Source organism: Leptopilina boulardi, unplaced genomic scaffold, assembly GCF_019393585.1.
Source record: "Leptopilina boulardi isolate dan_hultmark-lab unplaced genomic scaffold, ZJU_Lbou_2.1 LbouV2_342, whole genome shotgun sequence".
NCBI classification, from domain to species: domain Eukaryota; kingdom Metazoa; phylum Arthropoda; class Insecta; order Hymenoptera; family Figitidae; genus Leptopilina; species Leptopilina boulardi.
In genome coordinates this window covers 663468-678534 of record NW_026137910.1, presented here as the reverse complement: position 1 = coordinate 678534, position 15067 = coordinate 663468, and the positions used below count along the sequence as shown (strand labels likewise).

The 15067-nt window shown below is 24.7% G+C and overlaps 1 protein-coding gene across 4 annotated transcripts in view; it reads right to left on the bottom strand.

Annotated features, from left to right (window-relative positions):
* LOC127285907 (uncharacterized) overlaps positions 1–15067 on the bottom strand; it is a 192068-nt gene that overhangs the window by 75364 nt on the left and 101637 nt on the right. The window contains exon 2 of one of the 4 annotated variants that reach the window (XM_051312115.1): positions 2142–2592. The exons of 2 other annotated variants lie outside the window; for them this stretch is intronic. The gene's annotated coding sequence lies outside the window, so the exon portion shown is untranslated. Of the gene's footprint in view, positions 1–2141; positions 2726–15067 lie in introns of those variants that run through there. One more of the 4 variants, XM_051312116.1, reaches the window with a different exon arrangement.

The window sequence follows — 15067 nt, the reverse complement described above, 5'->3', positions numbered from 1 at the left end:
AATGTGCATGGTTTGTTTACATTTCATGTTTGTTTACATTTCACATGTTGGACTTGCCCTTTAATGTTAATTCGAAAAATGAAAATTTGTCTATAAAATAATTGTATCTAATAAAATTGTTGAAAATGAAAATTCTAACTACTGATTTTTATGTGACAATCATGTGCCCCAAATAGGGCAGTTTAAAGAAAAACTGACAAGGCCCTAATAAATTTTACCCTAAGTAAGATATTGGTCGGGAACAGCGTAACATTCTAGCTAGTTTCTCTAGAAAGGACCATATCAATGAAGATAAGGAAAACTAGTCAGTAGCTCATTAAACCCAAGTTAACAAACATGAAAATGTAATCAATTATTGTTCAACTTGTGGCCGCCTTTTTTTAAAATAAAAATAAAATTTTTTCTTTCTCTATGTGAAAATAGAAAATTGATATATAAAAAATTAAAGCGGGTGTCTGTATTTATTTCACGGGCGGAGAATTTTGATCGTGACAACGTCTTTTTTAATTAATTAAAATATATTTTATAAGATTATTATTTAGTATTTATTTTGTACATAAAGACACTGAAAAAAATTTATTTGACTCAAATAATCGGTTGCTTGACTATTATCAAATAAATATTCACTTGAACCAAATAATTTTTATTTGAATTAAATAAATTGTACTTGAACTAAATAATTTTTATTTGAATTAAATAAATTGTATTTGAACCAATAATTTTTGTATTTGAAACAAATACCATTTCATTGACTCAAATAATAATTATTTAATACAAATAAATATTTATTCGATAATGATCAAGTAACCGATTATTAGGAATTAAATAAATATTTTTTTCAGTGCATAAAATTAGAATAAACTGACAATAATTTCCAAACAATTTAATTTAAAAATATTCAAAACTTAATGCCACATATTACCAATTGCTGAAATATTGCACTGGAATAATATCAAAACATAACCTCAATTATGGATTTACTCTAATGTTCAAGAATTGTGGTGGACCAGTTAATTATAAAAATTGTTGAACAGAATACATCCATGATTGAGGTTATGTTTTGATATTATTCCGGTGCAAAATTTCAGCAATTGGCAATACTGTGACTACCAACACTACACTACACGATCGCTCCACATTTTTTTCCTCTAAGGCTGCGTCTACAATAGATTAAAAAATGTGTAACGATCGTGTAGTGTAGTGTAGTATAAAGTCGTTTGTATCTTGTATGACTTAGAATATTGCAAATTAACTGCTGTTAATAAACAAAAACATAACCTCAAATTCAGATTTTTAATATTAATTTAATTATTAATTTTTATTTTTAATATTAAAAATCTGAATTTGAGGTTATGTTTTTGTTTATTAACAGCAGTTAATTTGCGATATTCTAAGTCACGACTTTACACTACACTACACTACACGATCGTTACACATTTTTTAATCTATTGTAGACGCAGCCTAATAACGATACGAAAACAAAACAAAGTGACAGCTTCGGTAACCATGTTTATTTTGACTATTACACATACAGTAAGAAAAGTTCCATGGTAGTCACAGCCCATGAGTGCGAGTGAGACAAACTTATGCGTAACGCATGCTTTCCTATGACTACCATGGTACTTTTCTTACTGTATATAGGTATAGTGGATACTGTCAGCAGTGGCGCTGTATACTAACATGTTAAATCTATAACCGGTCGGTAACATAGAAAACTATAAAAAATTTCATTTCCAAATTTAACAAAAATAAGTTTGGCATTGAGATTAGATCGAAAGTAATCGAATTTTTGATCATATCAGTCAAATATTGGTGTCACTCTGTAGTTTTATATATAAAGTTTTCATTTTCACATATAGAGAGAAATAATTTTTTTTTTATTTTAAAAAAAGACGGCCATTAGTCAATAATTGCTTAGATTTTCGATTTTGTTTACATTTAACAAGTTTTATGCGCCCCAAATTCTAGTGTATATCTATAAGAGGAAAAGTCAATCAGCGACATAATTTTTCACTCTCATTATATAAATACTGTGCTGATGGAATCAATATAACACAGTGTATATATGTATATATGTCGGAGAGTTTTTGATAAAATTGAGTGTCGTCGTGTATCATTAATTTCACTCGATTTAACCTCACCTCAAACATTGTCGATTGGTGCATCTGTACGTGGTGGTGTTCTTGCTTCAATGACCTCGTAAGAAACGGACGCGGCGACGGCGGCGGCAGTCGCAGCATGACCTCGCGATCCTGGTATATAATAGACTAGACAGGACACCATCACAAGAAACAGGAAGAACAGGAACACGAGGTCAAACATCAAGAGAGAGTTCAAAGTCATTAGCTGCATCCTGTGTGACCCCCTTCACCATTACACTCACACTACATAGACATTCTTCTTAGTTTTCTTTTATTTTCTATTATTTTCTCTTATTTTTTTTAAATTCACATTAGTATATTATACTTTTCATTTCAACAGGCCAAGATCATCGTTCACTACGTTATGCATTAGAAATTATTGTCGACAATATTTAAACCAGAATATGACCTTTCTTCATATCGCAAAATCAAATGGCTCGCATAAAACAACCTTTTTTTTTATTTCAAGAGGACAAGGTTAAAAATCAATGTCATTAGCGTGAATTGAGAGGTGCAATTTATAAACAGTCAATGTTTTATCGATTTACACACCAGAGGAGCGAAAAATGGTCTTGTACTTATTTTTAAGTGAAATCTTGTTTTATTTTAGTTTAAAAACTAAGCTATGTAACTGTATAAATTTTATGATGAAAAGAGTTTTGGTATTTAATATAATATATTTGCAGAATATCGGTAAAACAATTTCCTCAGATTATCATATACGATAGTATAAAAAAAATAATTACAAAATACAAAAAAATCTAAATAAAACTATCCAGATAAGGTTCTTCAGACGACAAAAACAAAATAATAACTAGACGCCTTCAGCTAGGTAATATTATCTAATAATAAATAGAAAATTCTTAACAAGATAATATTATTAGATAAAATAATTTAAAAAGTTTTTTATTTAAATAACATTATCTAGATGAGATTATCTTTATATAATCTAAACAAGATAATCAAGTTCTTATCTAGATGAGATAATTTAGGTATTAACTAAATTAGATAATCTATGTATTATCTAGATGAGAATATCTAGATATTATCTAGATTATCTCTAATAATAATTTAGATACTATCTGGATGAGATAACCTAGATATTATCTAGATGAGATAATTTAGATATTATCTAGATGAAATGATCTAGTTATTATCTAGATGAGATAATTTAGATATTATCTAGATGAAATGATCTAGTTATTATCTAGATAAGATAATCTTGGTATTATCTAGCTGAGATATTATCTAGATGAGATAATCTAGGTATTATCTAGTTAAGATAATCTAGGTATTATCTAGTTAAGATAATCTAGATATCATCTACATGAGATAATCTAGATATTATCTAGATGAGATAATCTACATCTATATCAACATAAAATCTTGCATATTTTACTCAATAAACGAAAAAAAACACAAATTTTGTTTTTCATGGCTTTCAAAACAAAACTCTATGCGGTTATTGTCAGTATAATTTTCGTAAGTAGCGCACAAAATACATAAAATAAACGTAGTACATAAAAAAAGGGAAAATTTTTTAAAAAACCAAAAATTTTGAAAATATTGAAAAAATTGTTTGCCCACAACCGGACAAGGCTTAAAATTTTTGTAAAAAGATATTTTCTTATTTTTATTTTTTTTAAATTAAATGATACAAAGAGGTTTAAAAATATAATTTTAATTTTTAAAGTGCAAAAAATTATTGTATATTATTTTTCTAGAATTTTTTTTGTACCTATTTTTCGAAAAATACATCAAAAAATGCACATTTTGAAAAAAAATCTTTTAAAATTAATGCATTTTTAAATGAAGTTATGAGCATTGAAAAATAAAAATTATTAAAATTCTGAAATTTTTTAAAATTCATATTCCATAAACGGCTTGGAAAAAAGAAATTGAAAAAAATCATGAAAGCTAGTCTCAATTAGTATTAAAAGAAAAAAAAAGTTTCAAAAAAAAAAAAAAAATCGCAGATGTAAATTCAAAGTAGATAGTGTCTGATTTGGCGTAGAATACCTCATATATACATACATATATAAACAAATATTTGATGAATGTTAATGAAAGTAAAATCAATGATTTTTTTTAATCAATCTCTTGATTATATTATAGGGAAAAGTAAAAGAGAATTTAAATTCAAAATTTATTGAATATTGGTTTGATCGATTTTTGCAGAAAATTTTAAAAATTGAAATTGTGTTAGAATAATAAATTTACGTAAATTAATTGATTATAAAAATGCAGTTAAAAATAAATTGATTCTTTTATAGAGTCAAAGTTAAATTAGACAACTCTCTCCCTTTTCCCAGCATCTGTTTACAATTGCTATATTGATCGCAGGTTTTTAACTGTAGAATTATTTGATCCCAAATATTAATTATTTCTTCTTAATTGATATGATTTTATTTCCACGTAAATGTGAAATAATCACATTTTTAAATTTGTACTAGTTTCAAAATTAAATAAAAATTCTCAGAAGTTTTGAAAATTCACAAGGAAAAAAAAAGAATCAATTTTCTTTTTATTATTCAAATATGTCAATGATTTTTAAGAGAAAATTCATAGTAAATCCAGTCGCTCTTATTGTTTTATCGATAAACCTTCAGCTTAAAAGCGTATACATAAAAAATTAATGGCTTTTCGAGAAACACATTTTTTTTTCTCCTATGTATGAATTTTCAAGTATATATATATATATTTAGTTTTTAAATTTTATACTTTAAATATAGCGAAAACTATCATGAAAATATTGGTGAATATTTTTCTGAATAAGTTTTTTTTTTGTATTTTATTTTTACATGAAAATTTAATTCTTCTTTTTTACTGAGAAAATATATTTTTCAAAGGCATATTCTGAAATTTCAATGTGTTAACTTTATCATTGTAAATTGAGGGAAAAAAAATTTATATATATATATATAAAAATGTTATCCTTTATATAAAAAAATGTCGAATAAAATTTTCAAGAGGAAAAATTTTTCCATTAATAGAACAATTTTTTTTTTCTTTTGCTGTATGAGAAGCAGAATAACTTTGAATCAATTTGCTTGAACAAACGTTCGACAGGGAGTCTACTTTCGTAAACGATAACACGCCTTCTGACTCTTCAACAATTTCAACTTTGAATATCTTTGGTATTTTGACAGTCTTCTGACGTATGGGAATTTACTAAGTCTCTCTCACTCTCTCTCTCTCTCTCACTCTCTTCCTTTCTGGATTATTCTGCATTTTAACAGAGCAAACATTTCAATACTCCGCTTTCGCTTCTCATTATCGTTTGCTGATATTCGATCCAAATTGCAAGCAGACATTTCAATCATTCCTCAACAACAAGTTATACCTTATAATTTTACTACTATTGATGTACTTTATGTTTAACGTGATTTTTTTTTCTCAAAACATGAATAAATTTATTTATTGGAATAAAAAATCCACATTTATATTATTAAAGTAATTTTCTGATAATATTCATATAATTAATTTTATTTTGTAATTTTCAGTCATTTCGACGAAAGAAATATTTAAGGTAATTTTAATGAATTTAAATTTGAAAATAATGATTTGAATTGTTACTTTAGCACTCTTGGATAGTAAAAGTATTATTTTACCTCCTAGTGTCGAAAAATATTACTTTATTACCTAGTGCTGGAAAATATTATTTTACTCCCTCGTTTCAAAAAATGTTACTTTATTTCCTAGTGTAGAAAAATATTATCTTACTCCCTAGTGTCGAAAAATGATACTGTACCAACTAGTAGTAAAAAAAATTATTTTATCTCCCTAGTGGCCAAAAATGTTATTCTTTACTCTTTAGAATCGGAAATGTTTTTTACTCCCTAGTACCAAATAATGGTTCTTTTCCACCCTAGTAATAAAAAAGTTCATTTTACTCTCTAATGTTCAAATAAATTGTTTCATTACCTAGATTTAAAAAATTCGTTTCACTCACTAGTTCTAAAAAAGATCACTTTTTTTTCCTAGCATTGAAAATGTAACTTCACTTTTTCTCTAGTGACAAAAATATTGATTTTTCTTTCTAGCGTTAAAAATGTAATTTTCCTCACTAGTGTTAAAAAAACGTTCCTAGGTAGCTCTGGCTCTGTATTAATAAGTCACAAAATGAAAGTATAAATTTAAAAAAAAAATTAATCTATTTGTTAAAAAAATACATTTTTAAAAAAAATAAAATTTGTCTATGACATTTTCTTTTACAAATATTAATTTTCAAAAAATGTATTTTTTAAAATAATTCAAACGAAATCGAGGAAAACAATTTTGTCTGAATAAAAAGAACAGTGTATATTGAAACATATATCGTTTGTTGTATATATATAACATTTTTTTACATATATATATATATATATATATATATATATATATTTCTTCTCCCATAAAGCGTGTACAGATATATCGAAACTTGTCAATTTTTTTTCACCCTGTATTATTGGAACTGCATTCGTGTCATTTTTCTTTTGAAGTTTTTTTTTTAATCCAAGGAATGGGTTTGAAATTTTAGCTTTAGGCGCATCAAATTTTCAACCTATTGGAATTTGATCATATGTTCTGCATAAAAAGCAGTGTCACGAGCATTCAAAACCACGAAAAATTGATCCAAAATCATTTACCCTTTTCATAGAATAAGTAATTTTTTTGTTATCGCTATTTTAACAGACTTCCTGACATACTTTATTATTCTCAATTTTTTTTTATTTTGAGCAAGTACATAAATTTCAATTATTCCACTTTAAAGTTGAAATATCTCTTTTTAAGATTTTTCAATGTATGTGAGACATGTCCATTTTACTGCAAAATTTAGAAAAAGAATAATTTTTTTTTCTCAGTGTTAAAATAAGGTTACTTTACATCGTAGTGTGGAAAAATTTGCATTTTACCCACAAGTATTGAAAGACGTTACTTTAGTCCCTAGTGTTAAAAGAATAGTATTTGACTTTCTAGAATTAAAAACCGTTTTTTTTTAAATAGTGAATGTTTAAAATATCATATCATAATAAAAATATTAAAGAAAAATAATTTTAAAAAATTGTTTTATCATAAAATTTCCAATGCAATCAAATTAATTGAAAATAATTTTTGAATTAAAAATGAATAAAATTTAAATCGCAGTAAATGAGTACGTGACACCTTATCGTATGTGTATATTCGTTTTTTTTTTTATTTATTTTTCTTTTTGTTCCTTTTTTTTATTTCCGGTTCGCCATAAATGCCAAAAGAGTCGTTTTCCTCTGTGGAATAAATATGTACATATGTACAAATAGCAAGTTTTAATTTTTTTTCACACTCTAATCTCCAGCTTCCTTGAATCTCGTAGCGCGTTAGTTGCAAGTCAGTCCCTTTGAGCGTTTTTTTCTTTTTTTTTTTTTTGCATATAGCGTATTACACTCTAAACTGAAAGCATTATTTTTTTCCCCTTAGTTTCACAACTAACGAGCATCACCACCGCGTATAAGATTAAAGGGACGAAAGCGGATAAAAAGGTGACACACGGTAAAAGTTTATGGTATGGGTGTAAATGTCATATGTTTATGTATATACATATAAGTATACGCACACTTTTTTTTCGATATTTTTTACATATATGCAAGTTTTGTGTTTTTTTTTCGTTCTTAACGAGACTTCGATATCCCTCTAGAAATGAACTGATTTTTTTTACTTCTTTCATATACATATAGCTTAAAAGTTTAGATAAATAAATTTTAATTTTTTAAATATGCTAAAATAATTTAACACTCTTGTTAGTGTTAAAAATAATGTGTTTAAAAATTTTTTATAAACATTACCACCCAAGTGAATAAAATGACTTTTTTTATACACTAGGGCGTAAAATAATCTTTTTTAACCCTAGGGAGTAAATCTATCTATTTTCAACAGTAAAAGAGAAAAACCTACTTGTTAATATTATTATTATTATTTATATTAATATTATTCTAATTACTTTTATTATTAACTCTATTATATTTCTTTATTAATAAATATTAATGCGATTTATTTGAAAAGAAATGAAAGAAATTTTTTTATCTTTTCTCGTGTTTTAATCAATAAAATGAATAAACTAATTAAAAACGAATATCACAAAAACATTCCTGTAATTTATTTTGAAAAATTCGTATTTCAATTTTAAATTTAATTAATCCATTGTTCGAAATGTTTCATTGAAAAATTTTCTACGTTAATTAATGATGGAAATTTTTTTTATAGAAAATTCTCAAAATTTTAATTAATTTTCTACTTTTGAAAATTTATTTAATAAATATTAAAAATACTCAATACTGTAAGAACGGGTTAAAAAATTTTAATTATTTCAAAAAAAAAAAAAAAAATTTCGATCTTAAAACGTATGACATTATTACTTTTTTTTAAATATATTATGGCATTAATTGTTTCGTAAAATTTATATTCAACGAATTTTTCTCTGCTATTAACTAATTTTGTAATTATTTAATTAATTTTTTAATAATTTGAAATAATTTTATTTCATGATTTTTTAAATACATTATTTACAAGAATTTTTGGACTATTATAAAATGTAAAAATTTAAAAATAATTTTGTTATTATAAACCCGTGTTCATCATTAATTTGTGTTTAATAATCAAGAAGAAGTGTTTGGTTAAATATCAGATTAGCTGTGTTGTCAGAGTCCACGGCTCGCGTCCCAAGAGTCCTGAGTTCGATCCCTCACACGTGCGACATTTTTATAAAGTTATATTTGTTATTATTTATAATATATATGTTTTATATTTATATTGTCATTGTGTTTTAAATATTCTATATGTAATAATTTTAAATGGAATATTATAAAAAAAAACATTGTGCGCAAGAATAAAAATAATTCCTCATTAGAAAAGTAAAAATTTTAGAAAAAAATTTTGCCGAAATTTAATTCTGTCATATTTTTATCATTTATATATATAATAAATAAAGATTTTTTGCTTCAAGTATTCGGTGAAATAGCGCAGCACTCTAATGAATTACTTTTTTTTTCTATTGTAAAATTTTTGTCTACCACATGAATTATGAGAAATTTTTCAAGCTTTCAGGTATATACCTATATATTTAATATATATATATATGAAAAGCCTCTTGCAAGAGGAGCATTCACTTTTTTCTGGTTTCATTCTCATTTTCTTTTTTTTTTCTCTTATTATCATTCATATATATAAAAAATTCGAGGTTTCCAAAAGACATACTGCGGCGTTCTTTGTATATATGGTAAACAAAGGAGTAGAACACTGAAAAGTCAAGATTTATACAAAAAAAAGAAAATATTCTTATGCTGACATCTTAAAAGGCTTTTCATTTCTTATACTCTCAAAGAATTTTCCATTTCTTTTTCTTCTATGTATTTTTTTCTCTCTTTTTGTAATAATTAAGTTGAAATAAAATTTTTTCAATGAAACTGTTTTACTTGGTAGTGAATTTTTTTTTTCTTCTTCATTCACAGCTAGAAAAATACTTGCAGCATATATAGATTTCATTTTAAGGGAATAAAAAAGTCTAATTTTAGTTGAAGTGTTATCTCTGACGGATAAAAAGCAAGTTTCAGGACTCCATATCTGAAAAACATGTCCTTAATGAAATTTGAAGAGCTTTCATAAATTTCCTGGGATATTTAATTTTCTTGGCATATATATATATATATATATATTTAAAAATGTATCTATCTAGTACTTCGTTTAAAGAAAAAAAAATAACAATATTTTTCAATGTCACCAGTTTTTTTTCTTTTGCTTCCTCATATTTTTTCTTTCTTATTAATTTTTTTTTTCATTGTAAATTTAATAGGTCAAAAAATTAAGTGTGAGAATTTTCATTTAATAGAATTTTATTAGAAATATTATTTATTGAGCCGAATTTTCAACCATTTTCAATTTCGGACAAATGAAAATTCTATCAATTAGAAATTATATGATATTTTTCGTTTTTTTTTTATTTTTTGTAATTTTAACTCAATAATAATTGGAAAAAATAAAATTCGGCTCAATGAAAATTGAATCTAATAAATAAAAAGGAAAAAATTGTAACAATTGATGTTTAGAATTTATTTATATATGCGTCCCATATGGTGGAAATTTATCATTGTCGATTATTCAATTTGAATGTTTTTGCTTGGATAAAATTGTCGTTGCTTTTGTCATTAGTTTTCTCTAAATGAGGCGCTATAATTATTCTTGGCACGTTAGCTGTGTGCTAATGAATTCTTTAAATTAATTACACACGGTGTGCATATATTGCGCAGAGAGGACCTTGTCACAAAACGTCACCAACCTCAATGGCTTACGTAAAAGGTATATATACGTGGTTTGCTGCATACACATTAACGTACAGTGAACTTTGTACTCAAAGTTTCGACATATTACGTTCTTATAAAGTTAAGAAGGCTTTAACGACCCTCTAACTTTCGAACCTCGATAACGAGCATCGGCTTCATATTCAATATATCTTGGTCGCTATTGGAAAACTAGGTTCGTAGGTTAATTTTACGATGACACGAAGTCGATACATCAAGGAGGCGTGATGTTTAAAATTAATAATAGAATAGCCACTGATTTTACTATGTGAAAAAAATCTATAGGACGAAATTTGAACTCAATTTTATAATGATATTAAGGGTTGAAAAATATTACTTTCCTCCCTAGTGTTGAAAGAAGACAATTTACTCCCTAGTTATTATAAGAATAATTATTTTATATATCCTATAGTGTGGAAAAATGGCACGAGTATTAAAAAAAGAAGTTAATTTTCTCTCTACTGTTGAAAATATAATTTTACTCACTAGTGTTCAAAAAGGTTTCTTTATTCTCCATAGAGTTGAAAATGTAATTTTACACATTTATGTGATAAAAGATACTTTACTCTTTAGTGTAAAAATCAAATTTTACTCACTAGTGACGAAAACTGTTACTTTACTCCCAAGTGTTAAAAAGAGTTATTTTTCTCTCTAGCATTAAAAAACAGATTTTATTCAAACTAATTTAATTATTAGAATAATAGCGCCACAAAACCCATGAAAATAATTTTCTTCTTAATTATTATAATTATAAAATTAATTTCTATATCTTATTAAGAATGAAAATAACAATAAATCATTAATTCGGCAAAAAAAATTTCTTTCAGAAAGCAAAATTATTTTTTCATTTTATTTCCACTTTAATATTATTAGTAATAAGTCTCGTTCATTTTTCCACAATCACTTGAATGAAAATTTCTCCATTTAAAATGTAAAATATTTTATTTTTATTATAAAAATTGTGTGTGTGTGTGTGAATTAACGTAGCGTTAATTTTTATTTAACGAAAGCTTTTTTTTTAGCTGCGATTAAAAAACGACTGTGTGCGCGTGTGATTTTTAAAGTTAAATGTGGCGTTAAAAATTCAAACTCTTTTATTTTTATGTCATATAACGTTGACAAGTGTTTTATAGAATCGACATGTTGGCAATAATTTCACATAGTTGGTATGCGAATGACACAATTGTCGTTAGAATATATATATTTTCTCATTGGCAATTTTCACTCAATTTATATATAAAAAAAAATTTACTTCTGGTCGATGAAAAAAAAAAAATTGAAAGCAGTCGCACATCCGGCCCACCTATTATCCCAAATAATTTTCTACATATTCACGATTGATGGGATGAAAATATTCAATTTTTCTTTTTCACTATTTCATAATTTTATCCGATAAAAGCATATATTCAAATATCAATTAATAATTTTCAATAGAATTAATTATAAAATTTTTAATATAATTACTTTTAAATAAAAAATTTTATAAATTAAATATATATATATATATATATATTTAAGTATTTAAATAAAGAATTTTAATTTAAAAAAGGATATTTCAGAAAAAAATTTTTTTTATTACACTGCAAAAAGAAGTATCTTGTTTTAAGATGTTTCAATTGCCTTTTTAAGATGTTTTTTACAACTTGCTTCTAAGTTATCAAAAACATCTTAAAATGCATTAGTTTCACAGAAAATTAAAAGGCATTAAAATAAGCTGCAACGCTTCTTATTTTAATCCAATTTTGCTTATTTTAATATCAAAATGGATTAAAATAAGCAAAATTAGATTAAAATAAGAAGCGTTGCAGCTTATTTTAATGCCTTTTAATTTTCTGTGTTCTTAAGATATAAGATAGATAGGAAAATACTTTTGGTAACTTTTGCTTCCAATGTGTCTTATAATAAGATACTTCTTTTTGCAATGTAAAATTTATAATTAATTAATCTTTTAATTTATATTTTAATTTACATTTTTATTTATTTAATTTTATTTAATTAAATAAAATATGTAAATTTAATTTTTTGGATATTTATTTATTTTGAACAATTTTATCTAAAATGGTTGTAAAATTGATTGTAAAATGTATAATTTGTTTTGAATTTTCTTATCGATGTTATAAATATATATTGAGCAATAATAAAAAATCATATTGGTAATTTAGTACCGTTAAATATGTCACTTTAAAGATAAACTTTCTCTTGTTAGTTGATAAAGTTTTGTTATACGTTAATTTCTCTAAGTTACTGGCTAAACAAACTTTACATGAACTTCACAGAATTTCTGTTAAGTTACTATAGCCAGATTAAGTATACGGAGTTAAACGCCATTCTATGCAAATGTGCGTCAATAATTTAATTAAAATAATTTCATGAATAATCTCAGTTTTATTTATATATATATACATTCATTTTAAAACGTTAAATTATTCCCACTCTATAAAATTTTCCAAAATAAGCCATAATTCGCAGAAATGCACAATTATTTTTTTATAATAAATAAAAAGTATGATTTAATTTTTAACTTAATTTCTTCATTAAATTATGTTTTAATTAATTCAGTAATTTATTAATTAATAAATTAATTTAAAAATTCTAAATTTTACTAATTGCATATAATTTTTTTCAGTAAATTTAAAAAAAAAAATTATATGCAAAGTTTTTAAAATAATATTATTTTTTTAAATACAGAATTTAATTTCAGAACGAAATTATCCTGAAATGTAATTATATATCGTCATTAGTAGTTTATGGTTGAAATGTTTAAATTCACGTTAATTATAACGTGATCTCTGTACAAAATCTCTTAACCCCGCAGAGATTATACTCAACTGGTCCTCGAGTCGTTTTAGGCAACAGAATTCTAATCCTATTAAAAAACGGTCATTTTACTATCAAAAACTTTTTCACTTATTATGCCACTAATCTGTATTTGCGTTAAAGGAAAATTTGTTTCACAATTTAATAAAGAAACATGCTTTTGAATACTATATTGAGTAAAACGATATTTTTAGTTCAATTATGTTTAATTTAAAACTATTATTATATCTTTGCTATACAGTCAAATATATTTAATTTTAATTCAATAATATACATTTTTGTTGATAGAATATATTTCATTTAACCATAAATATTGTTTGATTCAACGTTATTATATTCTTGATAAGTTCAATATAAATGAAAAATAATTCTTTTGGTCCATTATTTTATTTTTATTATATTGCTCACTATGGATAAAATTACAATTGTACGGAAAGAATAAACTTTTACTTTAAACCATTTTCCAACGATACACGAAAAATTATTTTTTAAAGTTAAGAGTCATGTCAAAAACTTGTTGACAATAAATATAAAATAATCAGTTGAACATCCAAATTGTGATAGTTTGCAGGGAATGGTAGCTTTTTTTCGATACACGGCGCGGTACTAGAATAGAGAAAAGCAAGGTGAAGAAGGTGTCAAAAATATAAAAATATGGCATATTTCGGACGTTCTACTTGATTTCTAGTGGAAATTTACATGTGCCCATTCTAAACTAACCCTTAAGGCCATGTGCAACTCGTCAAATGTAATCAAACATGAAAAAATGTACAAATTTGCGACAACCTTTTTTTTAAATAGAATATAAAAATTGTTCTTTTTCTATGTGAAAATGAAAAATTCATTTTTTCTATTTAAAAAAAGGCTGTCGCAAATTTGTCAATAATTACACAGAAAACTAAAAGGCATTAAAATAAGCTGCAACGCTTCTTATTTTAATCCAAATTTGCTTATTTTAATACCAAAATGGATTAAAATAAGCAAAATTGGATTAAAATAAGAAGCGTTGCAGCTTATTTTAATGCCTTTTAGTTTTCTGTGTACGTACATTTTCATGTTTGTTTACATTTGACGAGTTGCACCTGGACTTAAGTTTAAATCAAACATCAAACCTGTCAAACAGATCTGAATAATTAAATTAATAATTTCTTTTTTTAAGTGTAGGAGAAAAGTGTTTAAAATCAAAAATCCCGCTCTGATACAACCGGAATAACATTTAAAATAAATATTATACAAAAATTCGTTAATGAGTGAAAAACAATTCTATATGCTTTAATTTTATACGTAAATGTACGTCTTATTTTTGTGTCAGAAAAAATTAAAAATAAGTCAATTACAATTTTACAAAGAGTGTGACATAACCTCGAAAATTTATTTATTTTTCTAAAATATGTACTTAAAAATTTCCATATAGCTTAATTCGAAAAATTAAAGCGGGGGTCTGTATATTTATTACACGGACAGAGAATTTTGATCGTGACAACGTCTTTTTTTAATTAATTAAAATATATTTTATAAGATTATTATTTAGTATTTATTTTGTATACAAACACACTGAAAAAAAATTTATTTGATTCAAATAATCGATTGCTTGACTATTATTAAAATAAATATTTACTTGAACCAAATAATTTTTATTTGAATTAAATAAATTGTACTTGAACCAATAAATTTTTGTATTTGAAACAAATACCAATTCATTGACTCAAATAATAATTATTTGATACAAATAAATATTTATTCGATAATGATCAAGTAACCGATTATTAGGAATCAAATAAATATATTTTCAGTGCATAA